Source organism: Schistocerca nitens, chromosome 8 (genome assembly GCF_023898315.1).
Source record: "Schistocerca nitens isolate TAMUIC-IGC-003100 chromosome 8, iqSchNite1.1, whole genome shotgun sequence".
Taxonomy (NCBI): Eukaryota; Metazoa; Arthropoda; class Insecta; order Orthoptera; family Acrididae; genus Schistocerca; species Schistocerca nitens.
Window position 1 is genome coordinate 120034295 of NC_064621.1, and position 27223 is coordinate 120061517.

Below are 27223 nucleotides of genomic sequence, written 5' to 3' on the forward strand. Positions count from 1 at the left end.
GTCCGCTCTGTGACGGCGGCGGAACGCCAGAGGCGCTTTGCGCTTCCAGTCGAACCGGGGCGCCTGGCACTGCAGTCCGCCATAGACGCCTAATTCCTTGCGTCCTGATGATGAAAGTAGGTCGAAACTACCACTGTGTGATCATCACACGCATAGCGAAAAAGTTAAATACGCCAGTTTGAAAGTATCTGTAAACCACAATACTTGGACGAAGAGCTCCATCCCTTTAGTTTTCGAAAGAAGCGGCGACTCTTACGGAAACGCAAGTAAGGCACCACAACCTGAAAGATCTGGAGCTTCTAGTGAAAAACAACCAAGGAAACGTTTTCCCTCCATTCGTAAAATCACGTAAGCAGAGTACTTAGAAGACACAGAATTCACACAGTGTTTAAAACGACCAGAAAGGTGTAAGAATATTTGAACTTTGCTAAGGACCTGCGACCCGATTATTGGAGCTGGAGTAAATAAAATCCCTCGGACAGCTTGTCAAGTGTATTTAGCAACTTGTTTCAGTTCGCCTGCAGCGACCGTCAGTACGTAGTTTTAGTCCTCCTGTACATCATAACAGGAGATTTTATTCGTCGACATACATGGGCGGCAAAGCGAAACTACTAGTGGGGGAAATGTCATGTGGTAATTATTGTAAAAATACGTTTCAGAAGTTACTTGTAAAGACGCCATGCAGTTTTCAGAGATTCTGTGTAAGATGAAATTACCTGGCACCCCATTGCGTGAGCAGCAGCAGTAGCAGGATAACAATACAACAGCAACCAAAGGAAGTCAGGACAACACTGCCACAAAGCAAGAAAAAGATACTAATTGTGGTGTCACCGCCAGACACCACACTTGCTAGGTGGTAGCCTTTAAATCGGCCGCGGTCCGTTAGTATACGTCGGACCCGCGTGTCTCCACTATCAGTGATTGCAGACCGAGTGCCGCCACACGGCAGATCTAGAGAGACTTCCTAGCACTCGCCCAGTTGTACAACCGACTTTGCTAGCGACGGTTCACTGACAAAATACGCTCTCATTTGCCGAGACGATAGTTTAGCATAGCCTTCAGCTACGTCATTTGCTATGACCTAGCAAGGTGCCATCATCAGTTACTACTGATATTGATTCATGTACCGTCAAGACCGACGTTCTTCATTAACGGATGAAAGTTAAGTATTCCACCAGCTACGTCCGTTTTTCTAAATTCTAATTTCCTTGTCCTGTTCCAGACCTCACGCCAGCCTGTGTGAGCTAAAACGCGTGCCTTTCGGCCTCCTCTAGTGACACGGTGTTGGTTCTCCTGCCAACCAAAACATCGGCGACGAGGCAAAACCGCGTTCTTATCGATATTGCCCTGATTTACTTGCGTAAAGGCTTCGCCTCAATCTCCAGATGTACTGTCCGAATTTTATTGCTTACAGAATCGGCAGATGCAGCCCTTACTGGATGCCCTTGGACAGCTCGTCCAGGGTCAACGGGCGATGCAAAACGATGCAGCAGCCGCCGCTCCACTGCTAACGCAGCCACAACACGCTGTTGCACCAACTTTTCGACCTTTCGATGCTGCACTGGAAAGCTGGACGGTGTGGTCACGCCAATTTGGATTCCATCTCGCCGCCTACAGAATTCAAGGTAACGAGCGGCAGCCTTGTTTGTTGTCCTCCGTAGGGGTGACCACGTACCGTGTGGTAGTCAAATTATTTCCCCGACGCGACATAGCAACTCTGTCCTACGATGAAATTTTGTCTGCATTAGATGCATATTTCAAAGAATCAGTCAATGTAGTTTTGAACAGGTATACCTTCTTTCGTACAAAATGTATGGCAGGTCAAACTAATTGGGAGTGGGCTGCAACCTTGCAAGGCCTTACTAGGGATTGTGCTTTTGAGTGTCAATGTGGACTATTCAGATACTATGGTACGTGATGACATTGCGCAGAACGTTTCTGATGTTTGTCTAAAGGAACAGATTTTGAAACTAGTCAATCCCTCCCTTCAACAAGTTATGGACATATTGGATCGGCAGGACACACTTGACTTTGCTCAGGAATCATTTGAAACTTCACCAGCCGTGTGTCAGGTTAACTAGCCCGCCAGGCGAGCTGCACGGAGCAGTAAACTGCCCTCGCGCCCGGCCGCGCCCCTGCCGCCAGGCTCTCAGCCACGTGTGCTGCGCAGGCAAGCAAATACAGTGCTAAAATCGTGCCTGCGGTGTGCTACTAGACATTCGCGTGAGAATTGCCCGTCACGCCAGGCTATTTGCTTTTTCTGTAATAAAAAAGGACATGTTCAGAGTGTTTGCCAGAAAAAGCTCAGATCGGAAACTCACAACCATTCCAAGCCCTTTGCTTCACGCCGAATTCGAACCAAGGATACTCAGGCTCGTGAAACTTCGCCCATGGAAATTCATGTAGTTCATTCCACTCCGCTCAGTGCCACTCTCTCTAACAATGACTGTGTTCATCCCAACAATAGTGTGCGTCGACATCGCCGGAAATCCCGTCAAGTCGCAAGTGATTATGTGCCAGTGTCAGTTCCCGTTGCACGAGACAGTCGCTCTTGTCGTCAGCAGGACAATAAACTTTTTGTAGACTTCGACATTAACGGCAAAGTGATACCATTCCAGCTCGATACCGGAGCAGCAGTTTCACTGATCAATCAAGACACGTACAAACAGCTGGGCACACTTCCGTTGCGTGCCGCAAATGTTAACTAGTTACTCAGGTCAAGATATCCCTGTGTTAGGGCAGTGCAGCCTTCTTGCAACATACAAAGGACACACAAAACTTGTGTCATTTTACGTCCTTCGTTCTTCTTCTGCAGTGAACTTGTTTAGTTTCGATTTATTTCAGTAAATCAGGTCCTATCAGTGAACCAGACTGTGCCTTCAGACAGTGTTTCTCGTCTATGTGAAGAATTTGCAGACATTTTTGCACCGGGCCTTGGTTGCGCTAAGAACTATAGAGCACATTTGGAACTGAAATTAAACGCGCAACCGAAATTTTTCAGAGCGCGCAATGTTACCCACGCATTGCGTGCTGAGGTCGCAAGAACATTACACGATTTGGAATCACAAGGTGTAATTGAACGTGTGGAGGCTTCTCTCTGGGCATCACCCTTAGTAATTTTGCCAAAAACTTCCGGAAAATTGAGACTTTGTGTCGGCTTCAAGGCAACAGTGAATCCACAACTAGTGATTGCAACTTTTCCTTTACCCCGCCCGGAAGATCTTTTTCACAATCTGTACCTGGGTAAATATTTTTCGAAGTTGGACCTAGCAGATGCGTACTTGCAAATACCAGTGGACGAAGAATGCCTGCGCTTTTTGGTGGTTAACACACATCTTGGTTTGTATCGATTCATACGACTGCCATTCGCGTGTGCATCCGCCCCTGCATTGTTTCAGCAATATCTACAAACTGTTTGTGCGTCGGTCCCTACTGCAGCAAACTATCTGGACGATATTGTGATCTCCGGAAAGACGGAAGAAGAACATTTGGCCAATCTCAGAACATTATTTCAGGTCTTGCGACAAAATGGTCTTCGCTTGCGGAAGGACAAATGTGTGTTTTTTGCTCGTGACTTGCCCTACCTGGGACATGTACTCAATGCCCAAGGCATACATCCCAGTCCAGAGCACCTCCGTGCCATACAAGACTTGCCTTCGCCGCAGAATTTGAAGCAGCTACAGAGTGAGCTGGAAAAAATCTACTATTATCATCAATATATCCCACACGCCTCTTCCATTTCAGCTCCGCTTCATCGCTTACGCCGTAAAGGTGTTCCGTTCGTCTGGACGACGGAATGCGAACGCGCCTTTCGCCAGTTGAAATCGGTGTTGCTTTCCAATACTTGCCTTACGCCATTCGATCCCCAGAAGCCCCTTTTGTTGATAGTGGATGCATCGGATTTCGGGATCGGTGCTGTGCTTGCGCACAAAGATGGATCGCACGATCGCCCTATTGCCTTTGCGTCCAAATTGCTCTCGTCTGCGCAAAGAAATTATTCACAGATCGAGAAAGAAGCATTGGCTCTCGTGTTTGGTGTTACAAAGTTTCATGATTTCTTGTATGGTCGTCACTTTACCATCATCACAGATCACAAACCTTTGACATCGCTTTTTCATCCGACCAAGCCTGTACCTCCACGTACAGCGCAGAAATTCATTCGCTGGTCTATTTTTCTCTCGCAGTACCGCTACGATATTTTGTATCGGTCCACTGCTAAGCACGGAAGCGCCGATGCGTTGTCCCGTCTGCCTGTTGCTGAGGATAGAGCATTCGATTCCTCCGACCTTGCTTGCATGTTCATTGATTCGGCAACCGATGACGTGGTCGAATCCTTTCCGATTGATTTTAGTCGTGTACCTACTGCCACAGCTGCCGATCCTGTCCTTGCTACCGTTCTGCGTTTTGTTGCTACGCAATGGCCCTTGTCAAAGTCACGGATCGGGGATCCGTTGGATCGCCGATTTTTTGCTCACAAGGAGAGACTGTTTGTTCGACGTGGTGTTTTGCTGTTGCGTTCTGATAATGAGCAGTCCAGGGTCGTTGTCCCACGTTCGTTACAGTCCTCTCTCTTAAGGCTTCTCCACCAAGGACATTGGGGTATAGTGAGAACGAAACAACTTGCTCGTCAGCACTGTACTTGGTTCGGAATCGATGCCGCCATTACGAATATGTGCTCTTCTTGCATGGTGTGTGCCGAACAACAATCAGCCACACCGCGGAAATTCTTTGCATGGCCAAAAGCCACTTCCCCTTGGCAACGCTTACACATCGATTTTGCTGGTCCATTCTGGAATGCTCGATTGTTGGTTCTGGTAGATTCATTCAGTAATTTTCCTTTTGTTGCCCGGATGTCTTCCACGTCGTCATCTGCCACCATCCAAGCGTTATCTGCTATCTTTTGCATTGAAGGTCTTCCACAGGCTATTGTTTCCGGCAATGGCCCACACACAATTCATGTCCGCAGAATTTCAGTCATTCTGCAAGGCCAATGGTATTCAACATCTGACGTCCGCGCCGTTTTCGCCACAGTCAAACGATGCCGCTGAACGATTGACCAGGACTTTCAAGTCCCAGATGTTGAAGTTGAAAGAGTCGCATTCTCTGGAGGACGCGTTATTGCTCTTTAGTCCTCGTATCGCTCTCAGCCCCGAGATGGTTGCCCGCCGGCTGAGTTGCTCCACGGTCGTCATCAACGAACCTTGATGTCTTTGCTACATCCGCCGCATCAGGTTCCTGTGCAGTGGCAGACACCTGCTTTTGCTCCAGGCGACGTTGTCTACTATCGTCACTACTGAGGTTCACGGCGTTGGCTCGAAGGGCGCATTCTTCGCTGCCTCGGACGCCCTATGTATCTGGTTTTAGGGGCCTCTGGTGAGGTGCGCCGGCATCTCAACCAGCTGCGCCTCTGTCGTCGCATGGGATTTGTCGCTCGCTGTCTGCTTTCAGCGACGGTGCCGTCCGGTCAGCGCCCTGGGGACCCATCTACTGGCTCGCTTCAGCCCCAGGTGTTACCGACGCTGCCTTCCATTTTGCCTCATGGCGACGCGCCGCGGCCACCGCTGCCGCCGCCTGTTCTCCCGCCGGCGACGCCCGCAGTGGACGCTTCGCTGCAGCCGCCGGGCGCCTCCCTCGGTCACGCGCCGCCGATCGCTTCCCGTGACCGGATGTCCTCCGACATGAAACTCTTGCCCGCTGCAGACTATATGTCGTCTTCACCCGTCGGGTGCCCCGGCCCGATGGAGGTCGACCGTTCGGCCCCACCTGTCTCTCTGCGGGCGCATACACCGCATGTTGGCGTGCACCCTGGAGCAGGTTTTCAGGCGTTTCTTAGCTCCCCGTGGTCCGAATGGCAGGGTGCGGGTGGCACAGCCTCGCCTGTTGTTAGGCTCCCCACCTCGTCGCATACGTCAACATGGGGTCCTCCTCACGGCGGGCGGAAGCCTGATGCCACAACCGTACGCCGATTTGCGGGGGAGGAATGTGGTGTCACTAATACTAATTGTGGTGTCACCGCTAGACACCACACTTGCTAGGTGGTAGCCTTCAAATCGGCCGCGGTCCGTTAGTATACGTCGGACCCGCGTGTCGCCACTATCAGTGATTGCAAACCGAGCGCCGCCACACGGCAGGTCTAGAGAGACTTCCTAGCACTAGCCCAGTTGTACAACCGACTTTGCTAGCGATGGTTCACTGACAAAATACGCTCTCATTTGCCGAGACGATAGTTTAGCATAGCCTTCAGCTACGTCATTTGCTACGACCTAGCAAGGCTCCATCATCAGTTACTACTGATATTGATTCATGTATCGTCAAGACCGACGTTCTTCATTAACGGATTAAAGTTAAGTATTCCACCAGCTACGTCTGTTTTTCTAAATTCTAATTTCCTTGTCCTGTTCCAGACCTCACGCCAGCCTGCGTGAGCTAAAACGCGTGCCTTTCGGCATCCTCTAGTAACACTGTGTTGGCTCTCCTGCCAACCAAAACACTAATGCTGTTTACAGCAGTTTTACTCATATGCTTGTGATCGACTGAAGTGCTAGTATATTTTGTGTCAGACCAGATTTATATTGGATTAACATTGAGTTTGAATTGCTTTAAAACATTTCATGATAGAGAAATATGGTACATCTCCGGTATTTTGCGTTTCCCATAATTTATGCAAGAATTACTTTCAGCATTTTTAATACCTGAGATTTGTACTTTATAGTTACTGAAGTGACAGTATTTTGTAATGTCTATTGATTGAAGTTTAGTGTCGAACAGTTTCAGTAATTCAGGTTTGAGAAATAGTTGCTAACAATCTTAACTTCCTGTTCCTTGAAATAGGAAAACGTTCTTAGCGATTTTAAATTTTTACATTTCAGTTTAATTAACCCTTGCGCATTCACTGTCAATCTATATTAGCACTTGTAGCTGGTAGTTTCACCTGGTAAAGAATTCATATTCTTTGAGCGTCCAGAACCATCCGACAGGCCAACGACCACATTGGTAACCTTTCCTGCTAGGATATTTCTGGCAGTTAACTGAATCTGACTTCGTGTGGTAGAGGGCGACCAGCAGTGACAACTTCAACCTCTACCTGTGATGCTGGATGTGGCATCGTTCAAAGATCACAGTGTCACCCCAAAGTCGGCAACGCGCGTAGATATCACATAAATTAACGGTGTCTGGCTGCAACCCGCGACGGCGAATTAGAGGTGCTCCTGAAAACGTGCCCTCTCTCTCAGCCGCCAGCGCTATTGCACAGGGGTAGATACAGAGCTGAGCATGGATTCGCTCTGCCCCAGTTCATGACCTCAGTTGTAGCAGTCAGTATCATCTACGTAGGCCACAAGTGCTATACAAACTTGGATGGATCTGTACCTTTGTAAATGCTTATCTTGTATTTCAAGACAAGAGTTCGTAATTGTGTGCGTCAAGTGATGCTTTAATGTTAAAAGACAGCTGTAAATATTCGGCACATTCCTGAGGTAATAAATCGTATAAAATTAACTACACCTTTCTATCATCTCAACAGTAAAGTGAACTATTGTTTCATATGTTGTGGTTCCAATAAGTCATCTCCTAGAGCAATTAAAGAACCCACAGTTATGACCAGACCATCGTAGTTTCGTCTGCTCATAACACTGGGGTTGCCACTCGACTCATCTCGGCATGAGCTGCGATGTAGCTCATCCTTCCTGACATGTGTCGTGGCGCAGGGCGAGTCTGTGGCAGACAGGACGGAGCTGTCTGCCTGGATGGCGTCCTGTCCCTGTTATCATGGAGTTTAACCATGATAAACTCCCACTGTAAGCAGTCCTGCTTTTTTGCAGAACAATATTCTTCCGTAAATTTTTGTTTAAATTAATAAAAAGTTTTTGCTCACCATTCAAGTTAAGTCCCCAGCGCTTGGCATCACCGATCATCACATTTATCTTTTCCTTATCAGATAAATAATCAGGAAATTTTTTTCTCAATTCTTTACGAGATCTAACAGAAGCCATCCATTATTTTCCTTGGCTGTATCGAACATTTCCTTGCCTTCCAACAGTTTGATAAGTGTTTTTCCATTACTAATGACGCCAGGCCTGTCTCGTATTTTACGTTCAAGCCCAGAAATTTTTCCTTGAATTTGCAACGTGTTTTTATCACACTTTCGTTCACATTCAGCAACTTGTTTACTTGAACCTTTTTTGGTATCTGAAACAGTTCTTCTCAAACGTGGAATTTAGTTTTTGCACTCTCCTACTATTTTAGTTTTAAGACCAAAATTTTCTTTGCCCACTTTCTTCACTACCACAATATCTATTTGTTCCTGGGTGTTAATGATTTCATCATCGAACCTTCCATTAATATCATTAATTTGCCCCTGTATATTAGCCATGTATTCATTTATGGAATTAATTTCCTTTTTCAGTTCAGTGACACTACAGCTTGAAGTACTTACTTTTTGTCTACCTGTTCAGTCCGTTGACTTATCTTTGTGTTGAGAAACTTCATTAGACTTTTGAGATCGCTAACCTGTGTTTTAAGCTGGCCTTATAGATTGCTATCGTGGGCTTTAAGCTGGCTTTGAAGATTGCTACCGTGGTCTTTAAGCTGGCTTTCAATACACACTTTGACTTTAAGCTGGCTTTTAAGATAGCAACCTTGTGTTGAAATTCCGTTGTTAAGACAATTTACTTGTGTTTTCATTTAATCAGACAACATTTTTAAATAGTCAATCACAGTCAACGGTTGTCTACTTTCTTCTTCTACCGAAATGTCGTGCTCTGACTCTACCTCAAATGCTTCTTTCGGTTCTCCATTTGTTGTGAATCAAATTTGTCAATTGATTTGTTCACATAACCGCTATTGTCTACAAGGTCCTCATCATTTGTGTCCCCTATTTTTCCTAGCTTTATTTGGGACCGTCTCAACATCTATATCTGTTCATTTACATGTTCGTGATATTGCATGTAGGCGATCCGCCTATCACTCGCCCCATGTGTTATCTGCTCGCGTGAACTATTAATTATGCCGGGAGCTTTTCCTATGGCTCCTGACACTATTTCTTTTCGGTATAGTTACTGCATCCATACCTTTGTCCATTTTGAATGTTTATTACAATTTACTTTTGATCGCAACGTCTACTGTTGTTCACTCTACTGCACTTGATTGCGCCCTTGCACCAATGTGCATTCACTGCTCGAACCACCCTATGTTTTCACTTAATACTTATTGTATTCTGTGATCGAAAGTAATAAGTGTGTCACGCGGCGCCTAGTGTAACGGTACAACCGACCACCTAAAATGGCAATCGATGCTAACGTTTTACCTCTGTGAGGAATATTTGAGATGTGACCGTGGAATAACCTAATGGAAACAGAAAAATCAAGCTGGGATTCGTTTCCGAAACTCACCAGCGACGTATAACCAACAGCAAACGGTGGGCAGGAACGGACGTTCCCCCATCTCAAAAGTAGGTCGTAACATTACATGTTAAAACCAGTCGCCAGCCTAATTAGGCATTCACGTGTCAAGCAAAATGATAACGCAGCAGGCAGTGCTAAGGCTAACCTAACCTTCCTTGACATTCACACTAAACTCTTTCCTTGTATCAGTTCATACTGTTACACAGTAACCTAACCTTGCAGATAAATGAGCAGCTAACCAACAAATGGCCAATGAGATAGTAAGCAGTAACATATGCCTCTCAACAACACGTGCCTTAAATGAACTAGGCGTAACAGTTTTACCGACACACATGAAACTAGTAGCAATACTGAACAGGGAAAAGCTTGAAGTGATTCTGGATTTAAATCAGGGGGTCTGTTAATGATCACAGTATATAACTTCACTGTGTAATAGAGGGTATGTATGCCTGTAACTAACCAACCTACGTTAGAATAGATAACACTGGAAATAGTTCTACCTTAAACTCGGTTTAAAGCACCTAAACAGAATGCAAATCAAACTACACTGTGTCTGAAGGAGCCTTCGCATTGCTTCATTAATTAACTAGTCTAGTACATGAGGACCCTTACACTTCTGGGTCTGAAGAACCATGCTCATTAACAAAACTACAACAGTATGTATGAATAATTGTAAGTATTCTTATCATTTATTATTAATTACAGTAAGTAAATCACAACGAACTGTATCTCTTTAAATAACAAATGTGCTTTCACAAGCAGTCTTTTGAACTTCTCTAAAGTATAATTGGCTGTGCAAATGACAACACAACATTAAATTCATGCTCAACCACTTTAATAATAAATTAGGAAAAGCGGAAATAAAATTCACTAGGATAGGATTCCTGTCCAGGTTTGTGATTTGGGATAATCAAGAGTGTAAGATAAGATGTTTTAGCAACCCGACAGTTATTATTATAAAACCAACCAAATTTCACAAGTATCTCGTCCATTTACAGAGTGCCAAATATAAACAATTTAGCAGAAGGATGGTGACACTGGTGGCGTAATTTGCGGTGGCTATTAACCTGGCGGGGGTGCAGTCATGGAAATATTGTTGGCGTCGCCCTGTTACATATCTTCTTGGCGTTGCAACTATATTTATAGGGCCAAAAACCATGCCGTGGTGATGGTATCACCAAATGCAGCATCAGATGCCCATAAATACTGCCCTTAAGCTCTTCTGGCCTCAAAACTCCAGGAATATGAGCCAGAATGATCTACTGCTTGCGAGGTGTTAACCACAGCACTGGTCAGCCTAGACTCCTTATCCGTCACAAGGGACGAGTTGCCACTTGCGCGCCAACCACACCTTTTCCACTCTGACAGGCTACAACCGTAGCTGCGGTGCTACCCTTCATCTTTTACACTAACACGACGTTCCCTGACTATGGACCAAGTCATTTACAGTACATTACATATCAATCATTTCAGTAGTTATTTGAATTCATAAGCATAATTTAAACAACACAGCTCAAAAGTTCACATAACTGAAATTTGTATACAAAATCAAAGAATTTCAGTGACAGATACAACATTATACATAAGCAATAATACAAAGTGACATAGAAATATCGATACAAATAGGAAATATGTGAAACATAGGTGCTGCAAACTGAGAATCAGTTTTGGAAAATAAGATGATACATATAAAGAATTAATACGTGATGTAACTAATGAGTTTAATAAATATAAAGAAACATGGATATCTGAGAGTTGCCACAAGAGAGGGTTTTTAAAAGGAGAAACTAGCCTTTTGATGAAGAATACTCATGAGGCTAAAAGGGAAGTATCAGAAAAGTGTCAAGTTAACTGGACAGAGAAAGTCACTGTAAGTCAAACAGTGGTGGGTAAGCATACAGATAACATAACTAGTATTAATCAAGTAAAATGTGTAGAAATTGTAGTTACAAAAGAGGCAACCAAATATGAGTGATTAGTGATACATCATTTTCTTACCTATAATCCAGCAGCAATGTACACCCAGCTGTCATTTTTGAAGTCATTTGTGGGTGTTTTTCCCATAGGCTGATCTCGGGTTGAGGAGATCAAGATTATTCTTGGACATCCTAGGAGACAAATTTCCGATGTAGTACTAAATACCAAAATAGCTATAAAGCATGAATAAGTTCCAAGTAGCCACAGAATGAATTTGTGTCCTCCAGAAGGCACCAAAGTTTATGAATATCATAAACCAAACTATGAGAGACACTTACGAGACGATGAATACTGATATGAGAATTTAAGTTTAGAACACAGTGTATGACAAAGAAGTATTCTTATCACTGGATATTTTCAAGTGTGTACTGGTTTCGGGCCTTATTATAACATGTACAGTAAATGAGCTTGAATGAATATGTGAGTAGAGCAGCTAAAAAGGAATATGGCAGTGGCTCTACCCAGACTCGGTGGAAAAGTAGTAAGTGTTCAGAAAAAGTAATAAAAAGTACTATGCAGACCACCATGAAGTATCGCATTAGAAGCTACGGGCTGGTAGCTACAGTGTGATGACATCTGCGTCAGAAGAGGATTACGAGAGGAGGATAGCCGTGTGGGGCAGTTAGTAACCAAGCTGCAAGTAGATTGTTGTCACCACTCCAGGGCAAACTTGTCGTTATGAGGGACACACGTAGGTTCCAGGTTTTAGTGAAACAAATGTGCGCCAGAAACATATAGAGAAGTATGAATTTTGAGACAGGGGCACTTTGCGTCACCAGAGACACCTCAGCATCACTATGATGTTGGAGCCGACTCACCATTGAAGACAGCAGCCATAAGTTTGAGACGGGGCTGCGTCTGCCGCCAGCTCTAAGTCCTTCACGGGTTTTGTTGCCACAGCCCTGCTGACCTGCTGTCCGCACTTCCTCCCAGTGATGGTTAGTGCCCAATGGGACTTGGTGCCTCAGAGCCAGCCCACGTTTGACTCCTGTCAGAGCAAAGCCACCTCCATGTGCTGTGCTGCATCAATGCGTGCAAAGCAAAGGGCTCCCAGGACTCCACAATGCCAAGGGAAGGGGCATGCCACATGCTTGCCTTTCTGAACTGTGGCATGTCATGTACTGGAATTAAATAAAGTCATACTTAACTGTCAACAGTGTTTCCACTTGATCCTCCAGCCCATCATTCATGCACATAACTTTTCAGTATGTAGTACATAAATTTTTATGTCACTTACTGTCTGTGCTATGATCTGTAGATGTGTTGTATTTGTTAGAAAGATGTGTAGCATTTTGGAATTAAATAAAGTCACACTTAACTGTCAACAGTGTTTCCACTTTATCCTCCAGCCCACCATTCATGCACCTAACTTTTCAGTATGTAGTACATAAATTTTTATGTCACTTACTGTCTGTGGAATGTGCAAGGTTTATTATTATCGGCTGCTGTGTAATGACAGGCGTGCTATGATCTGTAGATGTGTTGTATATGTTAGAAAGATGTGTAGGATTTAAGAGAACGGTGGGAGTGAAAGCATGTTAGTTTCAGTGTTAATAGATGTGCGATTTGAAGCACTAATCACCTCTTATACAATTTTATTCTGCGAGTCAAGCACTTGAAACGCACTATGTTGTTAGTCTTTCCTCAGATTATTCTTTGCGGAATAATACTATCAGTAGAATAGCTGCACAAGTTCTGGCACGGACTACACTCTTGCCAGATTTCTCCCCTCCTCCTACTGCTATGATACTGTCATGATGTTATGCACTGTGAACAGATTCGCCTCCATCCCTCTGATATAGGCTAACAGCTCTACATATAAAATAGTGAAAAATTAAAATAAGTCAAGTAGCTAAGAAAAGGGTGGAAATTCAAAACAGACCAATCGTGCTACAGGGATTTCCGCCATTTCTATGTCATTATTTCGGAAGTAGAGCTGTTCCAAACATAAATAGGCGGGAAATTCAGAGATAAAAGATGGCGCACTGTTCTCTAGGTGTTCAGTTCAGAAAATTCAAAATTGTCCAGTGTCCAGTGTCATAATGCAAGATGACGACACAGAATGTCGGCCTGAGCATACTAAAACAGCTCTGTCACATAATAATCGAAGGCAGTGGTCTTAGGGACAATGGTGCAGCCAGGATTGTTGTCATATTTCCTCTCCTCCTCCACCTATTGCGTCATATGCTGTTGCCAGATCTCACTCCACCCCTCTAACATAGTGAAATCGTCCTATGTAGCGAATGGTTGAAAATAAGAAAAAATATATTTGGAAATTGTATTACGTGTCTAGTTGTGCTACCCACATTTACTCCACTCCTATCAATACGCTGTGGAAATACGGCTATTCTCCTAACTATAAACCGGGAGGAGATTCAAAGACCAAAGTTGGTTAATTGTTCTGTCGGCGTGAAATTCAAACAATCGAAGACGGCGATTCTAGATTTCGACCAGGGCAGACTGGTGTAACTCTATGGCTTCAGAAGATCTTACATGGTGACCTGGGAATGCTGGTACAGCTCTTTTACGTCAGTACCAAAGATAGAGATCCAGTATGGTGGACCAGAGATACTGGCGCAGCTTTATAACATCAGAATCCAAGATGCCGATCCAACATGGGGAATGGAGCGTACTGGCGCAGCTCTATGGCATCAGAATCTAATATGACAGTCCAAGATTCCTGACAAGGGATAAAGGCATAATCCTATGATCTCAGAATGAAACGTGTCGGTCCAGGAGACTTCTACAGTCCTATGAATTCAGAATCCAACTTGTCTAACTACGGATGCCGGCACAGCCAATATGGTAATCAGTTTTCATGTGTTCTAATTTTTGAATCCTGAATTAAGTATTAAAATTGTGCCAAACCCTAAAAATCATAAGTATTTCCCTCTCTTGTGATGCTACAGTTCACTTGTCTTAAGTCTAAGTTCATTCATGCTACTTTTAGAAAATTTATCCCCCCATCCTCAGACATTGCAGTTCCAAGTACTGTAATCTTAAGTTAGCATCTAACCAGCATCCAACTCATCCTTACTTTAAAACTGAATTGCTCATCTACGGTTCTCAAAAACTCTTCACTACTGTATGTGGAAAGATAGGACTGCTGAATGATAGGTACGCACTTGTGTCTTTATCATTAAAAATAGAAAGAAAAATCTCTAAGGGGAGGACTCCCAACCCATCCACAGTCACTAAGTTCACGATTGGCGGATCAGTAGGGAAGTAACGTTCTTCCCACTACCCGTCGACATACTCAGGGGCTCCGGCTAGTTTCTTTCACCTTTGTCAATGATTGCTAATGTAAAAACGCAAGATTACAACATGATTTGGAATCCACTTACAACTGTAAGTCCCTGTATATCTCGATGGGTGAATCAGCGCAAAGGTGGGAGGGCGGCAAAGGCATTGCACCTCCAAAAGAATCGTGCATAATAAAGCACTGTGACGTCGTAAACAACATTCGGTTAGATGACAGATTCGCTTTATAGATAGCAGCTATTAATCAACCTGTCCTAGCCTCCCAATTCCTCCCGAATTTTTGAAGTTATGTGTACCAGACGTACATCAAGCAAGTTTATACTTAAATACAAGTCGAGTTACGATTATCAAGAAATGTGACAGATACAGATGTCTAAAATAATAACATCTCTACGAGATTAGTGCTCTGTATCGTAGCTGTATGCAGCATTTCAACTCAAAACACAACCAGCAGTATTAGATGTAAGATTTATGCTCCTCCTGTTCAACAAGAAGTACAACTATGTAATTCTGAGAGGTCCACTGAGACACAGTAACCGCGTCAATTGGTAAACATTTCAGAGGCATGTACATCAGCCGACGAGGTAGTGTGGTTCTAGACCGTAGTGGGGCTTGTCGACCGCTGACAGCTCAGGTGTTGGACAATCTTCCCTTCCGATCTCTCAGGAAAAATCTGTATTACTGCACGTGCAAACGTTTATGTCTCTTAAGATGTCCTAATACGCTGCTGGTATTTGTTCTTACCTAAGGATGTTTAGTAGCTATGACCTCAATACAGTGTTAGACCAGTGAGGTGATATAAGAACTTGTTAACTATTTTTTTGAGTGAAAGCTCTTGGGAAACGTAGTTTTCTGTTAAATTCTTCATCTATTGTACAATGTAATTGTATTCCTAACGAGAAACACACCAGCAAAAGACCTCAAAGCAACGTTGGTGTCATAGTCATCAATGAGTCTGAACTGAAAGCATGTGGAGCAGTATTCGACGTTAGCTCTGCACCATAAAATTATGGGAATTGTATTAACATATGATATCAGATACTTCTAGAAACGCGGCAGAATCCATCAAGTGGAGTTGAGTGAGAGTCGTAGCAGCAGACCATCGCTGTTACGACTATTTGCAACCTTTGTCAGTGAAATACTTCCTGTACCAATTCTCACACCTGGGAATATCATGGGAACACATTGTACGTCTACACCGTAAATACAGAAGCAAGTAACACTGGTGTTCATGAGAAATTTATGTCAAACCTAGTTGCGATTCTCGGCCATAGTTGTTATACTTCACAGCATGGTGGAAATAAACCAAATCGTTCAGTTCCATAGCTGTAGCGAATGTGATGGCCGACGTGAACTCGTGAGATTCTGTCAGTGCTGTGTGTACACTTCAGTTGCCACTTCTTTGGCAGATATTGTGATACAGAGAAAGAGAGAGGGAGAGAGAGGGAGGGAGAAAGAAAGAGAGAGAGAGTTTGAAGCAGTCTGACATATACTGATTTCAGCCGCTGATACCTTTCATTTGTGTCTTTCCGTCAAGAAGTTCACTTCCATCTCGTTGATCACAGACATGGTCCTTAATAACTGTCCGTTTTTATTATCAATGTTGTGTACTTGTGTTGTCGTTGGTATGTGTTTGACGGGGTGTTATGCGTCTCTGGTTTTTTGTGGAATTTTGTTTGTTATTTTTATCTTTAAATAAGTTTTTATTGTGCAATTTTGTAAGTGGGGAGTCTTGGAATCAGTTATTCTTTGTCATCTAAACTATTTCCTCGAGCTGTTTATTACACATCTGTTTGTCAGATGGTACTGTGTTTAGACTGTGGTGAAAATCCAGAGACCCACAACACTCGCCACAAACACACATATGAGCAACACCGCCAGGGCACAACACAGGAATTCAACAGACAAAATGGAACACACTCACATGTGGAAAGAAACTGACACACAGAATGCGGAACAACTCCAAGAAACAAGGAATAAAAATACCAAACCAAATCAATAATTCAATTAGGAAATGTTTATAGATGGAAGAGGACACTGGTATATAACAAAAATCAGGTATTGACAAACCACAGTGTAACTCGTGGGTGTAGCTTTCGAGTCTGTCAGTACATCATATTTCATTCCATACATAAGTTCTTTCACAGAACGATGCACTGCCTTACTTGATTCGAGGCAATGCTTAAGGTAAGTGTAAGATTTTATTATTATAACCAACACTAGATTCGTTGTCCTTTTCAACATAATAGGTACAATCACACGATTTAGTTTTCCGTCATATACAAGATTTGTGCATTACAATTTTGTATGAAAATCTCTGATAGCACTGACTTTGACATTTCGTGGCAGTACAGGATCGAAACTGTTCACTTTGTATAAAGTCTAGAATATCTGTATGCATGAGTTATGTTGGACTGTTCATTTTAATAAACGGTTTGTCACACATGAAATTCAAAAATATTGTTAACCCTCATGTGCTAGCGCAATATTTCATAACAAGAGCATGTGTAGGGCATTATTTGAATGCACATAAAGAATGATGGTATTTATGTAAGCAAGTTAAAAATGTATAAGCAAAACCACAAGTTAATCCTATTTAGATTAAACAATGAGAAAATATACTGACATGATATGAACTCAATCACTGTTTACTTAAACAACAATATAAACTTTTATCACATCATTCCATAGCCACATACAAGTATTACACCACACTAATGATCCATTAGAAGCAGTCAACAGCACAACTGCATTAGGTCCCTGCCTAACACTTATTAGATTACTAACTACCTCATAGATAACTGAATAATTGCCAGATTCTGCTGCTACCTTAGAAGTGGTAAAAGTTGATGACACATGCCCCCTGATTTTTTAAATAAGATTCATGAACAGTCATCAATTATTTAAAGCTACAACTGACAATTTATTAACATTTCCACGTCCTTATGTACACATTTTACTTAGATTCTGCACTCGACACCTCCTCCATATGCTTCAGTATTCGCATTTTGATTTCCCTGCATTCATTTTTATACTTTGACCTTCAATGCTCTCCTCATACATTTGTGTTTATATAGTTGTTCCATTATTTGCTGAATGTAATTTATGTTCACTTATATTCATGAAGTAACATGTAGGATGATTATGTTTTTTCAGTGCTTTTGAAAGAGTACTATGAAGATTTAAATACTGAAGGAAGTATAAAAAAGGATATGTAAACAAAAACTAATTTTATTTGGAACATTAGTGAAACTTACATTCTGTGTATTCTCTTGGACTTACAACAACTATGTGAACTCTTGCTGGATTGGGTATTGCTGTTTCCAAAAACAGAAATAGATTCATTGATGTGCTTAACTTCTTATTGTCCAATTTACTCAATGAAAGATCTTAAACAGGTATTCTCGAATCATTTTCATTTGCAATAGACAAATCAACCCCGCCACATTATTGTGTCACATTTACATCATATCTGTACATATTATTTAATTATTTAATGTGCTTGTAAGTTTACATACGCTTAACAGCTCATTCAGTAAAATACAATGTCCTACAATACTTACAATTTAACACAGAAGAAACAACAAAATATATGCCTTAATACTTCAAATTAAGCGTAAATCACAAAAAAAATGTCACAGTTTTATATATATTTTTGATGTCTTTGTGAGGATAGAGTCATTTTATTTTATTTGATTATGGGTATACTTTTAAATAATTTGCTTCATAAGGGATGTTGACAGTTCTATATAGCAATGCATACATTAACTTGATTTTTTTGTTTTTCTTCATAACAACGAAGGCTTGGAATATGATCATAGAAAAACTTTCAATCCAACTGACACTTTGCCAAACTATTCCACTGAGTTTCTTATCATACTTTGTTTTCCTCAGCTATACTTGGTGTGTAAATGAACTAATTTTTCATCTTATTTTCTCTTTCCATTATATCTCTTCTCTTAGCATATGAGAAAGGAGCTTTCTCCATTCATTATTCTCTCACCCAGCTGGTGTATTAGTGGCGGGTATGTGTTGTAAATTGTTCATGTTTTCTTGAAAAGACTACGTTAATTATTGTTTTCTGGTTATCCTTATAATCCTATAAGCCAGTTAAATTAACTGAATACCCAGTCTAACAAAATTCCTTTGTGGTGGAAACTTAAAATTAATGTTTATGTAATGTGCTGTACATTCAAATAAAGACTCTCTACATGTGACTAGTTGAATTAGAAGCAGTATCAGATAATATTGCTCTTGGCTGCTCTACCTTGGGTATGTAATCGTTCATGATTCTCCTAATGATGGGAGCAAAAGTGGTGCTCTTTTTATCATACAGCTTTATGCATTTACCAAATCTTCCTAGTAAAGCCATAAAGTTCTTTGTGCCCCCACATTCATTTGGGAGAGATCCAACGACATCGACAGATATGATTTCTAGATATTGTGAGTTTATGTAATGATGGTATTAAAAAGTATTGCTATGGAGGGTGCAATATTAAGTGATTTCATTTGCAGGGTCATGTTTTAAAGAGTCTGTAACTTGTGCCCACCTAGGGTCAGCTTCATGTAATGTCCGTATATTACAACACGTCTAGTAAGTATTTTCTATAATTGGGCTTCTTATCCACAATATCTTAAGTTTTGTTGTTTGCTTTCCTAACTCTAAGAATTCGTGTAAACCTTGCAGGAAGTGAGATAACACATTGGCTACCACATTGTCCTTCTCACTCATGTAGATTATCTAAAGGACCTTTGCAACAGTAATGACCAGTGCTCTAGGTGTGCATGGAAAAGATTGCAAGCTCATAATAGAACATAGAGCCTGGTGATCACAGAAAACTTTTGCATTTGGGCATAGTAGTTTAAATTTTTCATTGACCAAACAACTGATAGTGTTTCCATTTCAGTATGTGAGTATGAACGATAGCATTCAGTCAGTGTAACCTAGACAAACAAATGAAGCAGCTTTGGCTTCATCTTTGTTCATGTCTGGTTGGTATAAGATCTGCAAATTAACCAGTGTTCTTAAGCTTTTCGAAAGCTATTTGGCGGTCATTTGTTCAGTGCTGTGGTGCATGAATTTTTAATAAATTTAGAAGTGGCTTACTAGTAAATAATTGATCGTATAAAAACCGCCAAAAAATGAGGCAAGTCCTGCTGAAACTTCCAACTGATTTTGTAGCGTGGAGAGAGGGAGTTTTTCAGTGAATTTTTTTAATGTAGGTCTGGAAATATACCAACAGGAGTGATAATGTGATAAGAATTTAATCTTCTCCTTAGGAAACTTTGATTTCTGTAAGTCTGCAGTGACACCTGCCTTGTGAAATGTGTGAAGTACTATTCTGAATAAGTCAAAATGTTCATAGATGAAGTGCTGATGACCAATAGACCATGCATATATAATGTAACCCTGTCTAAAAGATCATGACCCAGAACCATGTCCAAGGGTGTTATGTGTACAATGGCACCTACATTCAAGTCGAATGGCCATACATAGAATCGATAACTTCTTCCATTACAAATAAAATCTGTGTACGTAGAGTCATCTTCAAACACTAAAACTTGCGTATAAGAAGATTTATGTTCCTTTTTTGGTGCCATATTGTACACACCAGAATGTCTGAAACTGCTGATCAACTATTCCCCGACGTGTTCTAACAGGTATTGTAATTTTATGTATCGCTCTTGCATCAAGCATTAAGTGTATGCTACTTCCTGCTTTACCCATGGGTAATAGTGGGCTGCTGTGTGGCGAAAGAGATGTTTCTATCAGTCCCCAATCAAGCAATTCCTCATTTCATTGCTCACTACCTTTCTTTTGATCCAGTGAACTGAGTAGGTAGAGTGGCATTACATTTCACATGGTTTCCCTTGCATGTGACATATATAATCCTTGATTACATCTGGTGTTATGGTGAATAATCTTAAATATATACGTGGAGAGTTGCTGAGTTCATTACCTTGGTTATCATACAGACAATCAGATTTTAGGATTTTGCCCTGCAATGCTGTCTCCTGACCCTGACTACAACTGATTATACATATAGTGTCCTTCACTTGTGCAGCTAAGAGACTATCTATCTATGGTGCCTCAACAGCTACAAACTTGTGGACTGGTAATGGGTACAAAATGAGGGAAAGAAAATATACTGATGCACCTGTGCCTCTAATCAAAATTGTATGTACTATAGTAGCGAAGGCAGGTTGAACTACTATGTCATATTGTTCGCCTCATAAATAGTTTCGTGTATCTTCTCCATTATTTTATCTGATTAAGTTTTTCTGTTTGCTTATGTTACCCTCTACAGAGTTCCTGACCACTATCTGAGAGTACGATGTGGCCACCTGTAGTTTGTTGGGTTACTGGCTGTTGTGTTGGTATTCCCAGTTACTTCTGCTAACGTACAGGATGGTTTTGTGCCGTCCAAGTTGGAATATCATTATTGCTACTTCCCTATCCCTCGTTGTAATTCAGTTGTTTACATTCTTTGGCATGCATTTTTGTTACTAGTTACTCTCCGAATTACCATGACAAGTATCTGACGTATTATTGTAAGTGTTCCTGTCACGTCTCCTTTTCTTGTAGAACAGTAGTCTATTGGTACCCTTATTTGCATCATGGTGCCTGAAAATTTGTTGAGGGAATGTCATATCATTACCATTATCCCTAGGGTTGCGATTTTGTATATCATTAAGGTAAAATATTATTATCTATTAACTTTGCCTATCTTGTTACATTGCAGTGGTTATAGGTTTTCATATCTTCATGGGGTACATCAGCTGACTCTATTAATCACATGAATTTCTGAACATTCGTCTGTGATGTATGTAATAAATTTTCCATTAGCTGCACATGCAGTTTAGGTTTAAGTATCATATTAGATCTTTACTTGATATAGAATGGTCCTAATATCGAAAATTGTTCATATATCTTTCAAAACTCCTTTATGAAACCCCTGTTAACTGTTTTAAGCTTCGGAGTTGTAATCGCCTTCCTCAAACGTTCGTACATAAAGAGAGACTAGCACCCAGCCAGAAAGGCTCTCTCACATTGCCCATGCTACAACGGTAAGTGGTTTTAGATTCCCAGTTGGCTCCATCACCCTGGATATGAGCTGCTACAAACTAGATTTTCTGTATGTCTGTCCAGGATTTAGGTAGTACACCGCAGTAACTTTTCACAAATACGAGATTCTATGGTTTTTTTTTTATCTCGTATAAAGGTTTGTAACTGTGCGTGCTTTAAAAGGCTTTCTTTAATTAACACTGACAACAAAGCATTTGTTGCCCCGTCTCACACTGTGACTAGTTTACAGAGGGACTGAGATTATGGCTTTCATAGTGGTAAAAAGTTTCAGGATGCAAGGAGGCAAGATACCCATTGTAGACGCCAGCTGGGGCAGGTGAAATCTTGCCTCATTATTATATACAACGGATAACTCATGCTGTGATTTCCATTTCGGACGTTCGTGTGTAAGCATAGATATGAGTTGCCCAATGAAGTCTTGATCCTCTTGCTACCGTACTTGTGAGTATCTACAACATGTGCACTTAGATTTTGTACTACAGTTCGCAGTTCGTTCTTCAAAGGTTCCTTAACCTGTGTATGCGTTTCGTGCAACCAGATAACGAATTCGTTTTTAATTTTATTGTCATGAGTAGTTAAGCACTCAGTAACTTGTTCGTCTTTCTCCTGTAGCTAAACAGTGAATTCGTCTTTCACTTGACTGCTTTGAGTAGTCAGCTGCTGCAATTCATATCTATTTTTTCAGTTCAAATATAGTGTCTTTCAAGTTTTTAACATCTGATTGAGTTACCATCTCTGGTAAGACTTTATAAGTGATTTTTAAATTCTATGTTTCTGTCGTTACTGATTCCGAACTTGTGTTCAACCTGGTGAATTGAGTGGTTTATTCTTACGATTAAGGCTCAAAATCACTGCTCATTTGCTATTGAATGCTGCCAGTACTTTGTATCATTTGTTCATTTGCAAGGCGTTGTGAATTTTCTTTTATGTGCGCTGTTTGTTTATTCGTGAGGAAGACAAAATTTTGTATTAACAGCGACGCTATACCTTATGATACGCTGTTATGATTTTCTTTCGCTGCACTTATTAAAGTAGCTACAGCCGACAGTTGACTTGGCAGACAATTCCTCTGGTAATCTTTAGCCGAGCTCGAAAAGAAAACGTTATTTAGAAATAGTATCGGACATCATAAAATTAAAATGAATGCAACTTCTACCGGATATGGTAGCCGAATTACAGTCGCCCACAGAATGGCGCTTGAAAAGCTCGCGACACAAACGAATAGCCTCCCTATTTAAATAATTCGCCTTTACCAAATATATTCGCTTTTACTATTACTTTCGACGAAAAGGATTTCAAAATGGTCCAATCGATACTGAAGAAACGATTTTTGAGATTTTTAATGAGAAACAGTTGACATACGAGGTGTGGCTAGAAAAAAACCGGACTAGTACTGGTGAAACAATAAAACGAATGCAATAAGGCTGAAAGTCGCGTGGCCTGTCACGTGACTCTCGCTCCGCCTACTGCTCGAGTTTCATCTGCCTCCTGCACTCAGTCTGCCCGTGGCGTCTGTTTTAAGTAGTTGACGTTTTGTCTGTGCGTCGGAAAATGTTGAGTGTACAGAAAGAACAGCGTGTTAACATCAAATTTTGTTTCAAACTAGGAAAATCTGCAAGTGAAACGTTTGTAATGTTACAACAAGTGTACGGCGATGATTGTTTATCGCGAACACAAGTGTTTGAGTGGTTTAAACGATTTAAAGATGGCCGCGAAGACACCAGTGATGACACTCGCACTGGCAGACCATTGTCAGCAAAAACTGATGCAAACATAGAAAAAATCGGTAAACTTGTTGGACAAGATCGCCGTTTAACAATCACAGCAGTGTCTGAGTTAACAGGAGTTGACAAGGAAAGTGTTAGGCAGATTCTTCATGAAAGTTTCAACATGAACAAAGTGTGTTCAAAAATGGTTCCAAAGTGTCTCACAATTGAACAGAAGGAACGCCGAAGAATGATTTGTTCTGACATCCTGGAAAACATTGAAAGTGATCCCACCTTCTTACAAAATGTTATTACTTGCGATGAATCGTGGTTTTTTACTTACGATCCCGAAACTAAACGCCAATCGATGCATTGGAAAACTCCTGGTTCTCCACGACAAAAAAAAGCACGAATGTCAAAATCGAAATTCAAGGCAATGATGATTGTTTTTTTTTTTTTTGACATCAAAGGGATTGTGCACATTGATTGGGTACCAGAGGGACAAACAGTGAATCAGCATTACTACATTAGCGTCCTGGCTACCCTACGTGAGCGAGTACGGAGAAAACAGAACGATTTGTGGAGAAAAAAGTCATGGATCCTTCACCAAGACAATGCCCCAGCTCACAGTGCGTTCTCAGTGAAGACGTTTTTGGCAAAACACAACATTCCCATCTTAGATCATCCACCCTACTCACCTGATTTGGCCCCCTGTGACTTTTTTCTTTTCCCTAAAGTCAAGTCAGCTTTGAAAGGAACTAGATTTGAGACTGTTGAAGCAGTAAAAGAAAAAGCGACGGAAGTAATGTATGGACTTACCGAAAATGATCTGCAGCATTGCTATGAACAGTGGAAAATTCGTATGGAGCGGTGTAGAGACCGAGGAGGAGAGTATATTGAAGGAGATAACATGAAATTGTAAATAATTGTAAATAAATGTTTTTTCCAGCATCAGTCCGGTTTTTTTCTAGCCGCACCTCGTATAAACTCAGATTCTAGTTCTAACCGATACGGCAAGAAAAGACAGCCTGTGAGACAGTAAAGCAGCAGTTCCTTTTTCATGTCATTATACGTATTTAGAATGGAATAAAAATAAAATCTTTTTACGCAGTTTTACTTTATTATTCACTTTATTTTACATACATTTCAGAATTACGGAAATACTGACGAAAATTAAAATTGAGTATTGTTTTATTTATGCGTCCCAGATAGTGTTACATAATAAGTTTTGTTGATGAAAAGAGGGGGAAAATTTTATAAGCATGACTGTGACGTCGCACTCTCAGGTAATTGCTCCATAGAATAAACGCATTACCACTTGACAAACGCAACTATGCTGGACATAACAACGTAGATAGCAAAAAATAATGGATAGCAAGAATCTCTAGTTATAAAATTGAACAATAAAAGCCAGAAAAACATGAAAATAAAAATAAAAACAAAAACACCTCACAAATTCAGAGACTCACAACACCACCCACAAGCATACACATCCACATCGTCACCACAGCATGGCATGGGCACTACACAGGAACTCAACAGAAGATCTGGTACACACTCACATACGGAAACAAACCGACACGCAGAGTTGGGAACATTCTGAACAAAGGTGGAATAAAAATAACGAACCCAAGTAACTGCACCATAACCTCTAAAGGACGAAGATTACACTGACATATACCAAAAACCTGGCATTTAAGAACTGCAGTGTAGCCTTTTGACGCTCTATACTTAAGGCAGACCAGAAGAACTTTTGAAATAAAGTATAAAAACATAAAACAACACGAGAATATGGCACCAGCCATAAAACATTTGCAGGAGACCTCTGACGAGATGCTACCGCCCTACCACAATAGAAATGCAAATGAAAATAGTCAGATTCAGATACAGGAAATGTAGCTTGATCCCTTAAGAGAACTTCCAAACCCGATAAACAATAACACAGAAGAAGCAAGTAATAAATGAACAGAGAAACATAAGCAGCCAAATGTTATTTAAAACAATAAAAGATATTATAGGTAAATAACAACTTCCTGGACACCACAAAACGACATCAAAAACCAGGCAATAGAAGAACCACCCCTGTACCATAGTAGAGCAATAATGTACCGCACATTTTAGCTCCCCCCCAAAAGTACACACAAACATACACACACACACACACACACACACACACACACACAGTGAGAGAGAGCAATCGCAGACGCACCCGCTACTATGGAATCAAATAAAACATGAGCACATCCCGCATTACTACAAGAAATAGAGAGATGACAGTGGTTCTTGATGACCAGAAATTGTGAATGTATTTGGTGTTAGTGGAAGTACTGTGTGCAAAAAGCTGCCGCACATGTATAGAAGAGGAAGAACTACGTAAGCAACAAAAAGCCGGGTGTAAAATTTGTAATTAATACTGTTTATGGCAGTAACTTGAGGCATGAGAACTGTTCATAATCCCATAACAAAATATTGTAGAAACAATCATATTGTTAAGTGACCACTGAAGGTACTTTAAAATAAATCGAAACAAGTTTGTTCTTAATAAGACTACCATTACCATCGCCAAATATGGTATTTTAACAATATAACTTGTATACCGGCAACTGTGGAGAAAAGAGGCTGTAGAAAAAATAGAGGACATCTTTTGGTAAACTCCTTCTTTTGTAATTGCTCTCAGCCTTTTTAAGAAGCCGCCCAGCTCTCTGCTTACATTCGATAACCAGTCCATTTGAGAAAAAGCTGAACTACTTTCTTTGCCATCCATTTAACTCGTTCCTCAAAAAATAACACAAAACACAAGTTCGTCTTTGTCAAACAGTAAATAAAACGTTGCGTGTTCTCACAGTGACGTTGCTTCGTCTGCGTACACTGAAGAGCCAAAGAAACTGGTATAGGCATGCGTATTCAAATACAGAGATATGTAACGGGAAGAATACGGCGCTGCGATCGGCAACGCCTATATAATACAAGTGGCTGGCGCAGTTGTTCGATCGGTTACTGCTGCTACAATGGCGGGTTATCAAGATTTAAGTGATTTTGAACGTGGTGTTATAGACGGCGCACGAGCGATGGGACACAGCATCTCCGAGATTGCGATGAAGTAGCGATTTTCCAGTAAGATCATTTCACGTGTGTCCTGTAAATACGACGAATCTGGTGAAACATCATATCTCCGACATCGCTGCGGGCGGAAAATGATCGTGCAAGAACGGGACAAACGACGACTAAAGAGAATCGTTGAACGTGAAAGAAGTGCAGCCCTTCCGCAAATTGCTGCAGATTTCGATGCTGTGTCATCAAGAAGTATCAGCGTGCGAACCATTCATCGATACGGGCTTTTGGAGCTTTACGACTCGCTTCAGCCCGTCAGCACCGACATTGGAATGTTGGTGACTGGAAACATGTTGCCTGGTCGGACAAGTCCTGTTTGAAATTTTATCGAGCGGATGGAGGTGTACGGGTATGGAGACCACCTCATGAATCCATGGATCCTGCACGTCAGCAGTGGACTGTTCAAGCTGATGGGGTGCGTGCAGTTGGAGTTATATGAGACTGCTGATACGTCTAGATACGGCTCTGACAGGTGACGCGTACGTGAGCACCCAGGTTGATCACCTGTCCATTGTGCATTACGACGGACTTGGGAAATTCCAGGGGGACAATGCGACACCCCACACGTCCAGAACTTCTACAAAGTGGCTCCAGGAACACTCGTATGAGTTTAAACGCTTCCGCTGGCCTCCAAACTCCCCAAACATAAACATTTTTGAGCAGTCTGGTTTGCCTTGCAA